The sequence below is a fragment of the Spermophilus citellus genome, assembly GCF_964194105.1.
Source record: "Spermophilus citellus genome assembly, chromosome: 9".
In the NCBI taxonomy this organism is placed as follows: domain Eukaryota; kingdom Metazoa; phylum Chordata; class Mammalia; order Rodentia; family Sciuridae; genus Spermophilus; species Spermophilus citellus.
The window spans coordinates 92,395,885-92,412,387 of NC_138191.1; positions in this window are offsets into that span (position 1 = coordinate 92,395,885).

A 16,503-nucleotide genomic window follows, 5' to 3' on the forward strand; every position below is an offset into this window, starting at 1 on the left:
TTCTAATTCTTTGGCACCTACCTAACAATCTTTTATATTACATCCTCTCTGTTAAAATAACTGGTGTGTTTTCTATCTCCCACCTATATCTCACGGCACTTTACTTATTGCCATATTAGGCAAGGTCTGGAGAAGAAATAGGAGGAGCATGTGGATGGAAAGGAGCTCAAGAAACTCCACTGGTCCTTTATAAAATATTATTGAAAATTTCTAGAATGTTCTTGTGGTAAGCAGCCTCTAAGGTGACCTCCAATGATCCTTCTGTGCTAGAACTGATGGCAGAATTGATGGAATATCAATTCCAAGATTAAGCTATGAAACGTGTGGCTTCCACCTGTGTGCTCTCTCTTGTGCTGCTCCCTCTGGGAGAGGCTGTCTGCCAGTTGTCAGGCAGCCCTGCAGAGAGACCCGTGTGGTATGGGATCAAGGCCCACAAACACAAGGGAGCTTGGAGAGAGATCAACAACCCCCTTTTTCAGTACAGTCCTCAGCTGAAACTGTTGACCACAATGTCATGGAAGCCTTTAAGCCACAGGCACTCCATGAAGCCACACCCAGATGCCTGACCCAAAGAATTGAGATGATAACTTGTTATAAGTCACTAAATTCTGGAGTATTTCATTAGGCAGCAGTAGATGATAAATAAAGTTCCTTTCATTGAGAAATTGTGGAAGAACAAAGAGGAGACATTTTCCCTTTATTAGTAAATATGGAAAAATGATCTAAGAATCAGCAGTTATACATAATTTCATTGAATTGAATATTCATTTAGTTATTACAATTTCAGTTTCTCCAAAGCTTGGTTTTCTTTTCTGTGAGATATGCACTGTTGGAGAGGAAACTGGGGCAAGAAGAAATAATACATATTTGCAAAGACAGTTTGGACCCGAATTCATACATGGGCATTATTCTGAGCTAGGAATTAAATAAAGAAAACAAAATATTTTAAACTTTAGATCCCCATTAAGTAGCTTACAACTTAATCAGGATGATAAAATATGGAAAAAATTAAGTAATCTATAGACCCCAGAACCAACCAGTATTCTTGTTTGAAAATAACATATTTGACATGGTACATTAATTGCTTTAATAGGGAGAGTACAAACCATCAGTGCTTCAACAGTATACGTTTATTTCTTGGCAGGTGAAGGCAGAAGGAACTGTATTCTGTGCATTCTTTCAAGATCTAGGAGCTCAGGGTCCTTCCAACTCCTGGCTCTGCCTTTTTTCTAAGTGACTTCAGCAAATTGCTGGGGAGGAAAAATAATTGCCAACTGCGGAGAAGGGTTTTATGGGCTAACTATAGAAGTATGTTGCTTTTCATATTTCACCGTTCACAACATGGTCCTATGGAACCACGGACTCACGTGGCATTCTGGGAAGTGTAGTCAGCTGTGTTCCCAGGAGGAAAAAAAAGTGAGGTCTGGTGAACACGTAGCAAATGTTTGCTACAAACAGAAACCAGTTCTTGTTGAACTTTGTAGAAAAGAAATACATCGGAATGACACTTGCATAGCTATTACTGCAAGCTGATTTATGCAGATGTGTCCTGCAGTGAGGGAAAGTGAATAAAGGCTGTGCTCAGCTAGAAGGAAGGTTTGACCAATGATGGGCCTTCAAGAAATTTATATAAAGGCACCCCATGTTCTAGGTGACACTGTGTCCAGCTCACAGAATTGATAAGAAGGCAAAATAATGAGACTCGGAGATAAGGCAGAATGCAATGTTACTACAAGAACGCTCTGTTTAGAACTGACCCTCCCACCCTGTCACATTGGCTATGTACTCACTATCATGCTGACAAGCCCTGCTGCCTGGGAAGCTCTGTGCTGCATGGTAGAAAGGAGACAAGCTGGTTCTCTGGATCTCTTTTACAAGGGCAATTATAAGGGCAGAGTCTTCATGAGCTAATTACCCTCTGCTATGGTTTGGACCCTCCAAAAGTCATGTTGAAATTGAATTATCAATGCAATGGTGCTGAGAGTTGGTGGGGTCTAAGAGGTGTTTGGATCCTGAGGACTCTGTCCTCATGAAGGGATTAGTGTAGGTGTCATGAGGTTGGGTTAGATATATGGAGAGTGGGTCTTTGAAAAGCCTCTTCCTGCCTTTGTTTCCTCCTTCCTTTCCTCTGCTCCTGCTTGCCCTTCTGCTTTCCACCATGAGCTGAAGCAGCACATGACCCTCAACAGACGTGGCTGCCTAAACTTGGATTTCCCGGTCTCCAGACCCATAAGCTAAATAAATCTATTTTCTTTATCAATTACTCAAGATCTGCCTCAGTATTTTGTTTTAGCAATAGAAAATGAACTCAGACACCTCCCAAAAGACCACTTTGGTAATTAAGTTTCAACATGAATGTTGGGGGGACACAAATCTTCAGACCATAGCACCACCTTACCAACTGACCTCAGCTTACTCCTGGCATACCTAGGCTACTCGGAGTCCTTTGGGAGGCAGACACCAGGTGAGTTTAAGTGTGTGAGAAATTTATTAGAGAAAGAGGCTGTGAAAAAAAAAAGTAGCTGGGGAGCCTGGGAGAGCATGTGGCTGTGATGCAAGTCTGACCTCAAATGAAGGTGAGAGGGAATGAAGGGAGGAAGGTTCGGTGGAGGTGTCTCCGGCTACTGTGCAGTTCCAAGGAGAGTGTGGCAGAGTTGGGGAGCCAGTGTTGCTCATCAGAGGAGCCCCCATCTCCCAGAGATGGATGTCTTCATACTCCTGGATCATCCAGTCATTGTCTGGGAGCAGCTGTGGGAGCGTGGCTCACGCACAGATGCAGAAATGGATTTCAGGACCCAGCAGAGAGGGCCCCTGTGCTCCTTACAATTGGAGATCTGAAAAGCCCATTCTCACTGCCAATATAGCAGCAGCAATCCAGGTGCTCCAAATCAGTGACTAGACTCATTGTGTCTTAGTATCAAGTCCCATGTTCCATGCCAGAGACCCACGGGTGAACAGATCCCTAGGTCTTTTTTTCTATTCACCAACAGACCAAAAGATCTATTTAACCAACTCACACATTTTTAAAGTCATTATTTTTTTATCAGTGAAAGTCTTTTTAACATATATTATGCTAATCGACAAAACTTTTGGAGTTGAGTGGAGATAAACATAACTGAAATGTTGTCTCTGAAGTGTGGCTTCTTGACTAAATGCTGGCTAAATACCTCTGGAGTGTGTTTTTCTGCCAAGGGCAACAGGCTATCCCAGACTTACAGTATTCTCTGAATCATGTTAATGCAAACTGGAGAACATATAACACAGTGGTAGTCATATATGGCAAAAATCATGAAGGTGGGGCCACAATGGTGAAAATCTTGGAGCTAATCTGCAGTCACCTTTTGAACTCTACCATGAATGGTAAAATTACTGTTGTGATATTTCATCATATTACTATTTGATAGAGTTTTGTAGTACTATGGAAAGAAGGGACAACCAGGATTTCCTCATTTCTCTGCCAAGGTATGCACAGACGCCAGCAGAGGATGAAGCTTATGGTATTCAGGGTAAGAAAAGAGGGCTGAACCTGTGTGTGTCTAACATACATGGGATGTGTATGGACAAGTGTCTGGATTAGGTGAATACGAGGAGGGGAGGCTACACCCCTAACTCTGTGCACAGGTGTGTCACAGGGGGATCACCAGGAAGACACTACCATTCAGGTGAAACTTCTGATGGATCCGCATCTGTGTCAACATTACAATGAATATTTACACAGCCTTTGCAGTTTTTAAAACCTTATCCCACACTTATCTAATCATCATAACCCTTCAAGACAAGTGGTATTTTTTTTCTGCACTTTATAGGTGAAGTTTCAAAAATATCAATTATTTATTTATTTTTAATTAGACATAATATTGGGATTCATTTGGACAAAATTATAAAAGCATGGAAAATAATTTGCTCTAATTCTGTCCCTAGTACTTCCCCTTTTCTTTTCCTTCTCCCTCCCCCTCTTCCCTTCCTCTACAAATCTTTCTACTATTTTTTTAATTAATGTCTTGTGGATATACATAATAGTGAGATTCACTGTGCTATATTCATATGCGTACATAGAAAACTTAGGTCAGATTACGCCACTGCTCTTCCTTATCCCATTCCTTCTCCCTTCCCCTCATTCTCTTTTGTCTATTTCACTGATCTTTTTTTCTATTTTTTACTCCCCCCCCCCACCTGTGGATTAGCTTCTGCATATCAGAAAATATTCACCCGTTTACTTTCTGGGACTGGCTTATTTCACTTGGCCTGGTAGTCTCCAGTTCCATCCATTTACTGGCAAATGGCATGTCATTCTTCTTCATGTCTGAATAATACTCAGTTGTGTATACATACCACATGACAGTCATCGTGAAGCTGAATAAGAAGCCAGTTTCTTCTGTCTTCCAGACTCACATTCATCTATCACCTGCCATCACTAGTTAGTGCTAAGAATACAGAAGTAACAGAGCACGTTCTGTGCTCCCAAAGAACTCTTCTCTACTAGAATTCCTTGAAAATACAGCAGCACCCCATTTATCTTTGCGGGATACATTTCAAGATCTCTGGTGGATATTTGAAGCCACAGGTAGGACCAAACCCTGTAGATACTGTGGTTTTTTTTCCTGTACACACACACACACACCCCTATGATAAAGTTTAATGAATAAGTTAGGCACAGTAAGATTAATGATAACACATAATAATTTTAGAACAGTTATAGCAATATGCTATAATAAAAGTTCATTAATATTTATGAATTATTTATTTCTGGAATTTTCCATTTGATATTTTTGGATCGTGGTTGGCCACAGGTAGCTGAATCCATGGAACATGAAACTGTGGCTGAGGGGGACTACTGTATTTGGCACTGTTGGGAATTCTGAGAAGATAGAGAAAAAATACACATTATGGTCTTTTCCTTGGAAGAGTTCACAGTCTTACAGTTGTTTTTTTTTTTATTTTTAACTTTTCATTTTGGAACAATTTTAGATGTATAAGAAAGTTACAAAGCTGGTATAGGGAGTCCCCATCTACCCTTTCATTGGCTTCCCCCCATGTTAACATTTTACGTAACTGTAGTGTATTTGTCAAAACTAAGAAATTAACACTGGTACATTCTTGTTAACTAGACTGCAGATATGATTCAGGCTTCATCAGTTGTTCCACCAGTTCTTATTTCTGCTCCAGGCTACAATCTTGGATATGACCTTGTGGTCCCCTGTCTCAGTTCTTTAGTTCTGATCTGTGACAGTTTCTTCCTCTTTCTCGTCTTTCATGACCTGGACCTTGGTACCAGGCAGATATTTTTGTGGAAGGCCCTTCAATTTGGGCTTGTCTGGTGTTTCTTTCATGATTAGGCTGAAGCTATGAATCTTTGCCTCCTCATCACCTGGTACAGGTGGGTGCACAATGTCAGCATGACCTGCCATTGGGGGACTCAACCTTGGTCATTTAGAGAAGGTGGTGTCTGCCAGCTTTCTCTACTGTAGAGTTGCTCTTTCGCTCTTCCTATGCTCTGTTCATTAACAGCGAGTCATTAAGGCTAGCCCACTCTCAGAGGTAAGGGAGGGAATGACATCCCACCTCTTGGAGAGAAATTGTCAAGTAATTTAAGACACATGTCAAAATCCCCCACAGCAATTTATACTATTATGAACGAGATAGTGTGGGGCCATGCAAACATCCTCTTCCTACTTAAATTTTCCCTCATTAATATTAGCATTTGTTAATGGATCTGACCTGAGAAAAATCAATACTATTCTAGTGGCGATTTTCTATTTCCCTCTTCCTTTTGTACTTCTTAGGATTCTTCTGCAAGGGAAATTTGACCCCTTTCCTCATTTCTTTATTATTCAGTTGTTCTTTTATTTGTATTAGTAGAGAGTCATGGATTTTATTCTTTCAGTTATACTCCTAAATAATTGCTATTATTTTGTTGCTGAAGTTATCCTAGTTTTGACCACTGGGAGCTCTTTGAGGTTGGACCTCATATCACTTTGATGTGTTTCATCTCTTTTTTTAACACTTTCTTATTTTTTGTCATTACAAGCTACTGCAGGCTTATCTTGTATTTCTCCCAGGACTCCTGATTTATTTTGCTGGAGAATGGTATTTAGAAACCAGTACCTAGACACGTACATTGTTCTTGTTGCTGAGATCATTGCTTCTCAGTCTTGATGGCCAGAGCTGGGGAAAGTATGCATGTTTACTAAGCCATGGACACCCACATGTCTGTCCACATGGATCTTCCTTATTCTAACTGGGGCTGCATCCTGATGTCTCTGATACTAGCCCAGCATACAGTTTTGCTTATTGGCTTTTTCCTTCTCTAACCATGAGACACTTCAGAGAGGTTTGTAAGCTAGAAAAAGAGTCTACAATCATATGGATGATGAACTGACTCTGCATAGAAGAAATAGGAAGTTGAACAGTTGGCCCTAGAACCCATCTTGCACGTGACCTGCAGGAGACTCTATTGTGTAAGGCAGATTTGCCCAAACTGCAGAATCCTTGAGAGATATCCAAAGGGTTCTGCGGGGAAAATTGTCACATTTAATTCAAAGTACATATGAAAGGTTCTCTAATGTGAAGTCCAAGCAAAGTTACTTTCTATTCTTAAAAAAAAAAAAATTCCCTGGATCCCAACTCCTTCCCCAACTTGACTCCAAGATCAAGACATAAGGTGTCACTGGTTGACAAGGGTCCCCAGCCAGGACCACCCAGGGAGACAGCAATCTGAGTAACTTGCCCGGGGAACACAACTCCCTTGGAGGAGGCTCATATAGAGCAGATCTAGAACTCAGATCTTGATTCCTAAGCCTGTGCTCTGTTCATAACACCACATTGCCTCTGATTGGCTCTCTCTCTCTTCATGCTGAAGATGACTAGCTCTAGGGGTGTATGTGTGTGGGTGTGTGTGTGTATATAATCCCAATAGAAGGGAGAGTTTTGTATCTGTGTATGGGGAGGAGGTGTGCATAGGCAGCAGGCCAACATCTTTGGCTAGTGTAATAACCCTTTCAAAGCCAGTACTTGCTTGTCCTCCAGCTGGGATGACCCAGGCCTCTTTCTTGGGAGGGAACTGAGGCATCTTCTACAGCTCTAGCAAAAAGTAGGGCACAGGAAATCAGGAGTCTGCAGACACTAGCATGGTTGTTACCGCACAAATCTAGGCTTGACTCCCAGCCCTGCCTGTGACCTTGGGCTAGTTTATGAACTTCTCCATTTCCAGTTTGCTAAATCCAAGCCTCCTAACTGGGCTTCTTGTCTTCTCTCTTGTTCGCTTTCAGAATTACAGTGCTGCACCCAGGAGTACTCTTCTTAAAAGGTGAATCTAGGGCTGGGGATGTGGCTCAAGCGGTAGCGTGCTCGCCTGGCAGGTGCGGGGCGCTGGGTTTGATCCTCAGCACCACATAAAAATAAAATAAAAAGTTGTGTCCACCGAAAACTAAAAAATAAATATTAAAAAATTCTCTCTCTCTCTAAAAAAATAATAAAAAAGGTGAATCTAATCCACTCAGGATTCCTGCAGCTCCCCCAGCCAGTTATCAGTAAACCAGTCCCAAGGGTTCTCATCATACTTAGGACAAAATCTCACATCTTTCTGTGGTTTGTCCCTCGTCTACCTCTCCACCTCTCCACCCCTCCCCTCTGTTCTCCAGCCCCACTCTATCTCTAGGTCATTCCCTGGAACACTCCTTTCTGCCTTGGGTCCTCTGGCCTGCAGTTCCCCCAGCCTGGGACTCTTTCCCTTCTTTTCACTGAGTTAATGTCTACTCATTCTCTAAGTTTCAACTTCTCCCCCTCCTAACAGAGACATGCCCTGAACCTTCTGCTTAAATCCAACTCCCTCCCTCATTGGTTCATGCTGCTTTCTTTTCTTTCACCTGCCATGATTTGCCATTGTGCCTTTGAGTGTGTGGTTCCTTGTCTCCTCTCACAGGTTGTGGGTCCCTTGAGAGGAAGGAGGGATCTCTTTTGACTCATTCTGGCTATTCTTGGAGCCATTATGGTGTGTGGCACATAGTAGCCGATCAAGAAATACGGAGTATGAAGGAACGAATAATGAAGAGTCAGATGTGAAGTTCACATAACGGAGAGCTTCAGCATATCTTTGTCTCCTTCACCCCTCTCTTCCCCCTTCTAGTGGGTGCAGAGCACAGTTCTCAGGAGTGGGTGCAGACTCACCCTAATGCTCCTCTACTGAGGAGAAGTCCCTGACCCTGACCCTGATCCTGACCCTGAGGGTTTGGCTGGATGCAGCCACAGAGGCTGTGGAGCCAGGCTAGGCAGAACCAGTGGTGGCCATGTCAGCCCCATCAGGAGTGGCCTGGAGGGAGAGGGGAATGGGTGCTGGGAGCAGGCCCCCTGGGTCTTCCTCAGAATCAAGCCCTCCCTGTGCGCTCCCCCCACTGCAGGAGCCCATCTGCCCTGTGCAATGCCCACTGACAGACGGAGCCACGCTGTGCTTGTTTTGTTGTGTGCGCTGCTAGGCAACTGGCCTGTTTTTGCTTATTTACCTCCCCTGGGCCGTTTCACAACACTTTGTAATAGGCGCTACTCTCTCTGGTGCACATCTGGTTTGGATTCCGCCTGTCAGAGCCCCTCTGCAAGGAGAGAGCTTGCACTTTCCCCAGCAGTCACGGCACGGACCCCACGACTACGGCTGCTCCTGGGTGTTGGCCCAATCCAGGCTGTCCCTCGCCCAGGCCCGCTGCCCTCCGCCCTGCACTCCTACGCTTTTTCTAGAGTTTACACATCTCAAAGTTTCCCAAGGAGGGAAAACTTTTGAGAAGGGCACAGGGAAACAGGGACAGACCCCAAACCAGGTTCCATGTCTCTCCCCTTCATACCGGAGTCTTCCCGCCAACAAGACCACCTCGAGAGCATTAGACCGAACATTAGGTTCCAAGGAGATAGTAGGTTTCCCCCCCTTCTTGCCACACTTGAAGATTTCCTGTGGGATTTCTGTAGAGGAGCAATAGAGAATCAGAGGTTCAGTAGATGACATCTTAGAGGAGGAGTGAGAAGGAATAAAAGTTCTGCTTTCTTTACCCACCTGGACAGAATATAATGGCTAAGGCAGGGCAGGGCAGGGTCAGCCCCAGGTGAGTAAGTAGGGCTGGGAACAAACCCAGGGCACCTCTGTCTGCTCTCCGCTCCCAGGAAAGCCCAAAGCCTTGACAGTGGCTCACGGGGCCCTCTGGGGCCTGGCCCTGTTACCTCTCTGACCTCATCTTCCCCTCCTCCACCATAGGCAAGCAGCTCCAGCCACGTGTGCCAAGAAGCCAGAGAAGGTTTCCTTGGTGGGAAGCAACTCAGCAGCTGGCAGAGCTCAGTGAGCTGAGCAAGGACTGGGCCACCACCCTTTCTCTACTAGCGGGGTCTCTCTGCCAGTGAACAAAATGCTCAAAGTGCTGAAGCGCACGAGTCTCCTGGTTCTTCTCCATGGCATCTGTCTGCCCCTGACGTATGATCTGTTTACTGCCTGTCTCCCATTAGAATATGAGCTCCTCCTTGAGGGTGGTCCCGAAATGCTTATGCACAGGACAATTTTGTGCAAATATCAAGCTCAATGTGGATTTGTTGGATGATGTATGAATGTATGGATTAATTAAGTCATTTATGAGTTTGTTTTTCCTCCCCACTCTGTTACCTGATGATCTTGCATTATTTTTACCTCTCACCTACAAAAGGGTGCCAACCTGTCATTTCAGACTGTAAGCTGCCCATGAACCCCCTCCCCCTCAGCTCCCCCTCCCCCTCCCTTCCTCTGGCCTGCCTCTACCCCAGCAGGCTCTGCACCTCGCAGTGGGGTTTTCCCTGGTCACTTTGCGCACTAGCCTGGACCTGTTGGCAATCTCTGAGTACCCCTGTAGTTTGCTGTGATTGTGCTGATTCCGTTCAGATGGTTCCACACTGATGAGTCAACAGGGAATAAGGGGACTAGATGACCCTTAGTGCTGCCCATGGCCTTCCATCCCCAGGGTTCTCTGTTGATTCCTTCTCGGGTTGGGCAGTTGTGGACCTTACATGCAGACCTGTTGTGGGGCAAGAGTACAGAGTGAGATGCCAAACTGAACCCTGAGTTTGCTTTTTTCTCCTAAGTCTTCATCTTCCTGTGACCCTCCGTGAGTGGCAACCTCATCCGTTCAGTTTCCTAAGGTAAAACCCAGGACTTAGCTATTGCCCCAGCCCAGCCATTGTGCTTGTACCTCCATGACACATCTCACCCCATCTTCCTTTCTCCACCACCATAGTACAGATTCTCAGCCTTTTTCATGTTTAAAATCTTCATATTTTTACTCTCCATTGCCTAGTAAGTGACCAGAATCAGATTTTAAAACAGAAATTCAATCATATTGCTTTATTAAAACTGCCCGAATGGCTTTCTGCTGCACTTTGAACTAAAACCCAACCCTTCAGTTGGGCCCCCAAAGCCAACACCTGGCCCCTGATGACCTCTTCAACTTTGGGTCACAATAACCCCTTCTCACCCCTTTTATAACGTGCTTTGGCTGCTCCAGCCCTCTTTCTATTCCTTGAACAGGTCTCCTCCTTCCAAGATGGATGCTTTTGCATCAAGGGTCTCCTCTCCATGGAATATTCTTCCTTCACACTTTCACCTAGCTGAGTCTTTCTGATCACTCAGTTCTTGGATTCAATGACATCTCTTCAGAGGAGGCTTCCCTGACTGCTCAATGTAGACTATCAGGACCACCCTCGCCCATCCATAGGCTCAGAGCCACGGTCTCTCATCTCATCTTCTTTTAGATTTTTCCTGACATGCGCCACCAGAGTTTTTTTCTGTCTGTCTATCATCTCTTGTCTCATAATCACAATGAAACTCCATCAAGACAGGGACCCCAGCACCTAGAACATGACCTGACACATAGTAGATAATCAAGATGTTTGTCGAATCAACCAGTGAGTGACTGATGGAAGCCTGAACTGGACCAAGAGTTGGGAGTCCTGTGTTCAAGTCTAAGCTGGCTGCTCTCAAGTTGTTGGCATTGGACATGTCATGCGTGTGCTCTGGGGCTCCATCTCAACACCTGGAAAACAAGATCTGATTTCATGATCTGGAAAACCGGCCCAGTTTCCAGATACACTGATCCTATCCATCTTTCCATCCTGTTGACCATTAAAAGCTGTCAAAGGTGGTGATGACAGCAATAACCCAACTATACTTGATAAATTATTTTTGTAATCTTATGCAACATCCCAGGTTACATCAGTTACTTATGATTTATACGTAAGCTACATATCCAAAAAGGATTTGATGCAGCTCAAGTTTCAGACCCACTTTTCCATTTCCCCAAACAAGTTCTTACTTTCTTTTTTTACACAAAGAAGAATAAAATACTCTAACTGCTGTGGTAGAATAGAGCCTTATGATTGAAAGCAAGAGAAATCGAACTCAATTAGACTATCACAATGAGAAAAATGCCTTGACAGTCCATGAGCTTCAGGAAAGAACTGAATCACAAGGTCAACTAGTAAGGCAGTGAGAGAGCAGGCTTCTCACTGTTGGAACCAGGTGCACAAATCCCCACTAGGGTTCCTTCCAATGCTGTCTGTTTCTATCAGTGTGTTGGCTGCATTCTCCTCTCTCAATATATCCTGGCTCTTTCCACATTGTCCCAGCACAGAATTTATCACACTCTGCCATACCTTATTTATATATATATTTTTTATTTTCTTGCTAACTTTCAGTCTCTTCCAGTACCATGAAGTTAATTGAGGGCAGGAACTTAATGCACATATTGTTCTGTATCTTTTGCACCCACCCCAGTGCCTGGAGCATGGAAGGTGCTCAATAAATAATAATTGGATAAATGAAGGGCAGAAAATGTAGCCGCCAACTTCTCCCAGCCCTTACTATCCAACAACTTCAGGTGGGGAAAGGCCAGCAAAGCTCTCTAAAGACCCACTTTTTTAAAAAAGTAATACATTAGTAAATAAATACATAAATGAAATCTCAGGGAAGGGACTCTTTGGTTCAATTAGAATACATGCTTTCCCTTGTACCAAACAACAGAGACCATTGAACACCTTTGCATCACATCATGTGAGGTTGGGGAGGAGGAGCTTTTTGGAAAGTACTGTGGGAGGAAATCTCGGCAATGTCGACAGAGTTGTGCAGATCAAGTGACACGTTGCAGAAGAGCGTGCTGTGAAAAGCTATTAGGAAGTTGCCATTTCTGTAGGTCTAAATTGATCTTATATTGGGAATTTTGCATGTTTCAGCTTTTAGAAGTGTTAAAAGTGTTGCACAGATGTAAGATAGGACAACTTTGGTCACACATCAGCAGAATAAGAAAAAAAATCATGATTTTAAGGTGAAGGGCTGAGTGGATTCTTTTTGTAATGAAGGTGGTAGCCAGATTCGTTTACTAGGTGCTAACTCCACATAGAAGAGTGTTGTCACACTCTATGTGGACTATCTCATTAATTCTTCTACCCCTTCCTGGAGGTAAGTATGATAATTATCCCATTCAGTAGACAAGGAAACGGAGGTTCAATTAGGTGGAGTTCTTTGCCTTGGATGAAACAATTCAAAAGACAGAACCAGGATTTGAACATACATTTCTGAAATCAAAGGCCATTCATTACACTACATTGGGAAAGAGGTTGGAGGTTCAGTCCCTCCAGGCAGGTTAATCCATTGCTACCAGGAAGAATGGATTTCTTTCTCTGTAATCCGTAGACCTGGGATAGTCTGCTTGCAAGTCATTTGCATGACTTATAACTAGTACTGAGTGCCTATCATCCATGACCAGACATTTCTCTTTGAGGGCCCCTCTTACTCATGATTGCACTTAAAATAAGCCTTGTATTCTACTAGCATGTGAAAGGTTCTCACTACGAATTAACTGAATTAAAATAAGTGGGCAGAATACAAAAAAAAATGATTTGATATCTCCAAGGGATGTAGTATTTGGTCTGAATGTTCTGGAGTAGTAAGGAAATGGTTCAATGGTAATAATAATAATACCCATATCATGGGTAACTTTTGTTGGAAGCCTGTCAAGTTATCTCCAGTTTTTTGTACTACCTGGAAAAGTAAAGGATGGTGTCTCTGGGTCTATCTGCTTTAGAGCAGCAAAGGTGTCTCCAGAGACTGAAAATATCTCCTCTGTGATATCAAAGCCAGGCCATGAAAATGCGTTTTCATCACATGGTTGTGCAAAGCATTGAACCGAAAACCTCTCCTAGGTTAGAATTTCACAGAATTCCATTCTGGGCGGGCTCCCTATTTCTACTGAATGCAAACCTCACCCACGCTCCAGAGCCCTACAACTCTTGTCAAATACATGCTTAACTTAATTTTGTACATGGACTTGATTCTGAGCCATGGAATTTCAGAGCTGTGCCGGCTAGTTAGGAATTTAAATATTAGCCTTCCTGACCTGTCCAGCTTTGATCTCCTAAGTTTATACTCACAAGTATTGATAACATGGCTCCACTCACAAGCAAGAACACTGGGTCTGCAGCCCACTGTGACTCACTGTGAGTGTGTATGTAGATCTCTGCTAAGATCCAAATGGACTTAGGTTACTCAAGAGCTTATCTGATGGTGGGGGAGGGCTGCCCATGGGGCAGAGAAACAGAGCTCACTTTATTCAGCCAATCTTGCTTGCTTTATCCTGCAGAATAGACTTAACAGTGAACTGTAAGTGAACCGTGGCATGACCAGGCCTTTATAACACAGCCAATCTTCCTTAATTTCGTAGAGTCTGCTGTTCATGAGGAATGAACATAGTTAGCTAGCTACCATTTGCCACAATTGGCTACCATTTGCCAAGTATTTCTTTTGTACCAGGTACCTTAAGCATTTATATAATACCAATAATAATATGTACAATTATGTATGCCAGGTGCTATTCTGGGTTGTTTACACATTCTTTATTTTGTCTGCACAACAATCACGTGAAATTGGTACTACTATTATCTTCATTATTCAGATGAAAAACCTGAGTCTCAGAGAATGTAATTAGCAATGGTCATGCTACAACTCAATGGCGGAGAGGATCTGAACCTAGTATCTGGCAGTATCTCTTTCCATCTTCTATGAGCCCAGTGAGGCAGCTTTAGTCATTTTGCAGAGAAGGAAAAGGAAAGTAAGTAGCTTAAGACACAGTCCATTAGTAGCAGAAACAAAATTTAAACTCAGTTCAAAATCAAATACCATGATTTTAAAAAGATGCCTGTTTTTGAACAGCCTGTTTCTGTATGGCCTCTGAGTTAAGAATGAATGATCAATAAAGTATTATCAATAATAGTATTATCAATAATAATAATAATATTCAACAGTGAGCCCAAGTGGCCCCACAAAACAGGAAATATTTGCTATCTGACCCTTTATAGAAACAGTTTGGTGACCTCCCCTCTCCACTGTGTCCTCTCCATGTTGGCCTAACCTAAGGTAATGAAGATCTAAAAAAATAATGCAGGTGGGAGTGTCTCTACATATTCAAGAAAACTATTTCCCCTTCACTGGGCCTGTTTCTCCATTTAGAAGGAGAATTTAGAGACCACAGGCCTGAATCTACCCTAACGAAAGGTACCGCATGAGGTATTCCTTTTTCCATTTCACCTCCTAGCTTATTATTCTGTCCCCACCTTATTGTAAGGAATTCAGACATGATTATTTATACTTCATTGGGGGAGAAAAACATAGCCCCCAAAATAATCTCCGAAAGCTTCAGATTGCCCCACATTGGAACATCAGCACCCCTGCAGGGTTCCCAGAGCACAGAAACTGCTCCTTCTTCTCAGCTCCAGGCAGGCCTTTTGGTACTCTCCAGCCTCTTGATGTTTGAAGTTGTTATTTTCCTGAGAAACGTTGGCTTCCTCCCAGCCGCTCCTACACTCTCCTTCCCTCTCACCTCCCATAGTACTCAACACCAGCAAAAAGAAAACGGAAAAAAATGAGAGCCATCATCTAATTTTCCTTCATCTGTGTCCTGACATCAAATGAGCACAGCTTCACCTCTTGGGTCCATTTATTGCCCAGGCATGGTCTCCTACATGTTCTAAGAACAAAGGCAGCTCCTCCTTATCTTCTGACCTCTTTTCTCCTTCTCTTTCCCATAGGGTCCATGCACACTTCCCCGTTTATAGATTTGCAATCTTTTCATGAACTCTCTCCACCCAGAGAGAAAACCAATCCAGAACTCTCCCCAAGACCCTATGGCCTCACTCTCCTCCTCAGCACTGGTGAGCTCCAGGGCTGAGCAGCAACCACCCTTCCTGCACACATGGCCTTGAAGGGAGACAAAAACACTGTGGAGATCGAGGTCCAGGCCCTGTGGCACCTGCAGGTCTTGCTTGTCTTCGTCTTACTCCAGGGAGGGTGGACTCCTGCCTGTTCAGACTCTTGGCCTTGTCTCTCCAGGATGGTCACAAGAGGCTCCCAACAGGTCCCTCCACTTGCAGACCTTTCTCATTCCCTGAATCATGAGCCACTCTGCAGTCAGAGGAATTATCCCAACCTCCACCCCATGGTCTTGATCCCTTAGATGCCTTCAGGGGTCCTCAGTGCCTGCAGAACGGACTCCTAACCTAGCTGTTCATGACCCAGCCCCTGCCTGTCCAACCTCCTTTCCATCTCTCATCCCCAGTGCCTTTGCTATCCCAAAGCACTCAGAACGCTCTAAGTGTTCCTGACCAGAGACTGCGCACCCTGCCTTCTGTGGATGTCCTAGGTCAGCTCTGCGATACAGGACACATCTGCGCAGTCTCTGATCTGATCTGTGCAGCACATCTTTCATTTGCATCTCTGCATTCGTATTTTCCTTTCCCATCTGTTCTGTAGCAGGAGGCCAATTAGTGGGGATCATTTCTGCAGGTTCTTGAGCCTCTTCTTCTGTTAGATTGACCAACTAGGAGACTCAGGAGACTGAAAGGGAGGAAGGGGGATAGGTGGGAGAGATTTGATTCCCCTTTGATTCTCCTTGCTATTTTCCCAGGACAAATTTGGCTCTTGCTGTTTCTCCCAAGGTGGAAGCTCTGCAAGACTCTCCCTCCCTTTGTGGGAAGAGTTTGGCAGTTTCTAAGCTTTTATGCTCTCCCTTGTCATCCTTCTACATCTGCATCTTCACAAATAAGTCCTTTCAAAATAGGATACTTAGTGGGAACAGCCACTGGGGCTGTTCTGACCCTAACTAGTACACGGTGACCCAGCACAGAACTCAGGGAGTGCTCCGTAGGCACTTCTGTCAAAGATCCTGTTACAGCACTTTGCTGATTGGCTCCCTGCCCTCTGCCCTCCCATCAGACTGTTCCATTTCAGTTTGTCTTACAGAGATGCATGTTGCCTACCCACAGTTACTGAGCAGCTACTATATGCTGGACCATGGCCTAGGCACTGCAGATTCAGAGGTTAATAAATGATCCATCCTAACCTTGAAGATCTCTGATTCTAGTGCAGGGAATGGAACTTGAGCCTCATTTGACACTGTGGCAATGAGCACAAGACCAGTTGGCCATCTATTCAGTAAAATCCCAATTCCACCATGG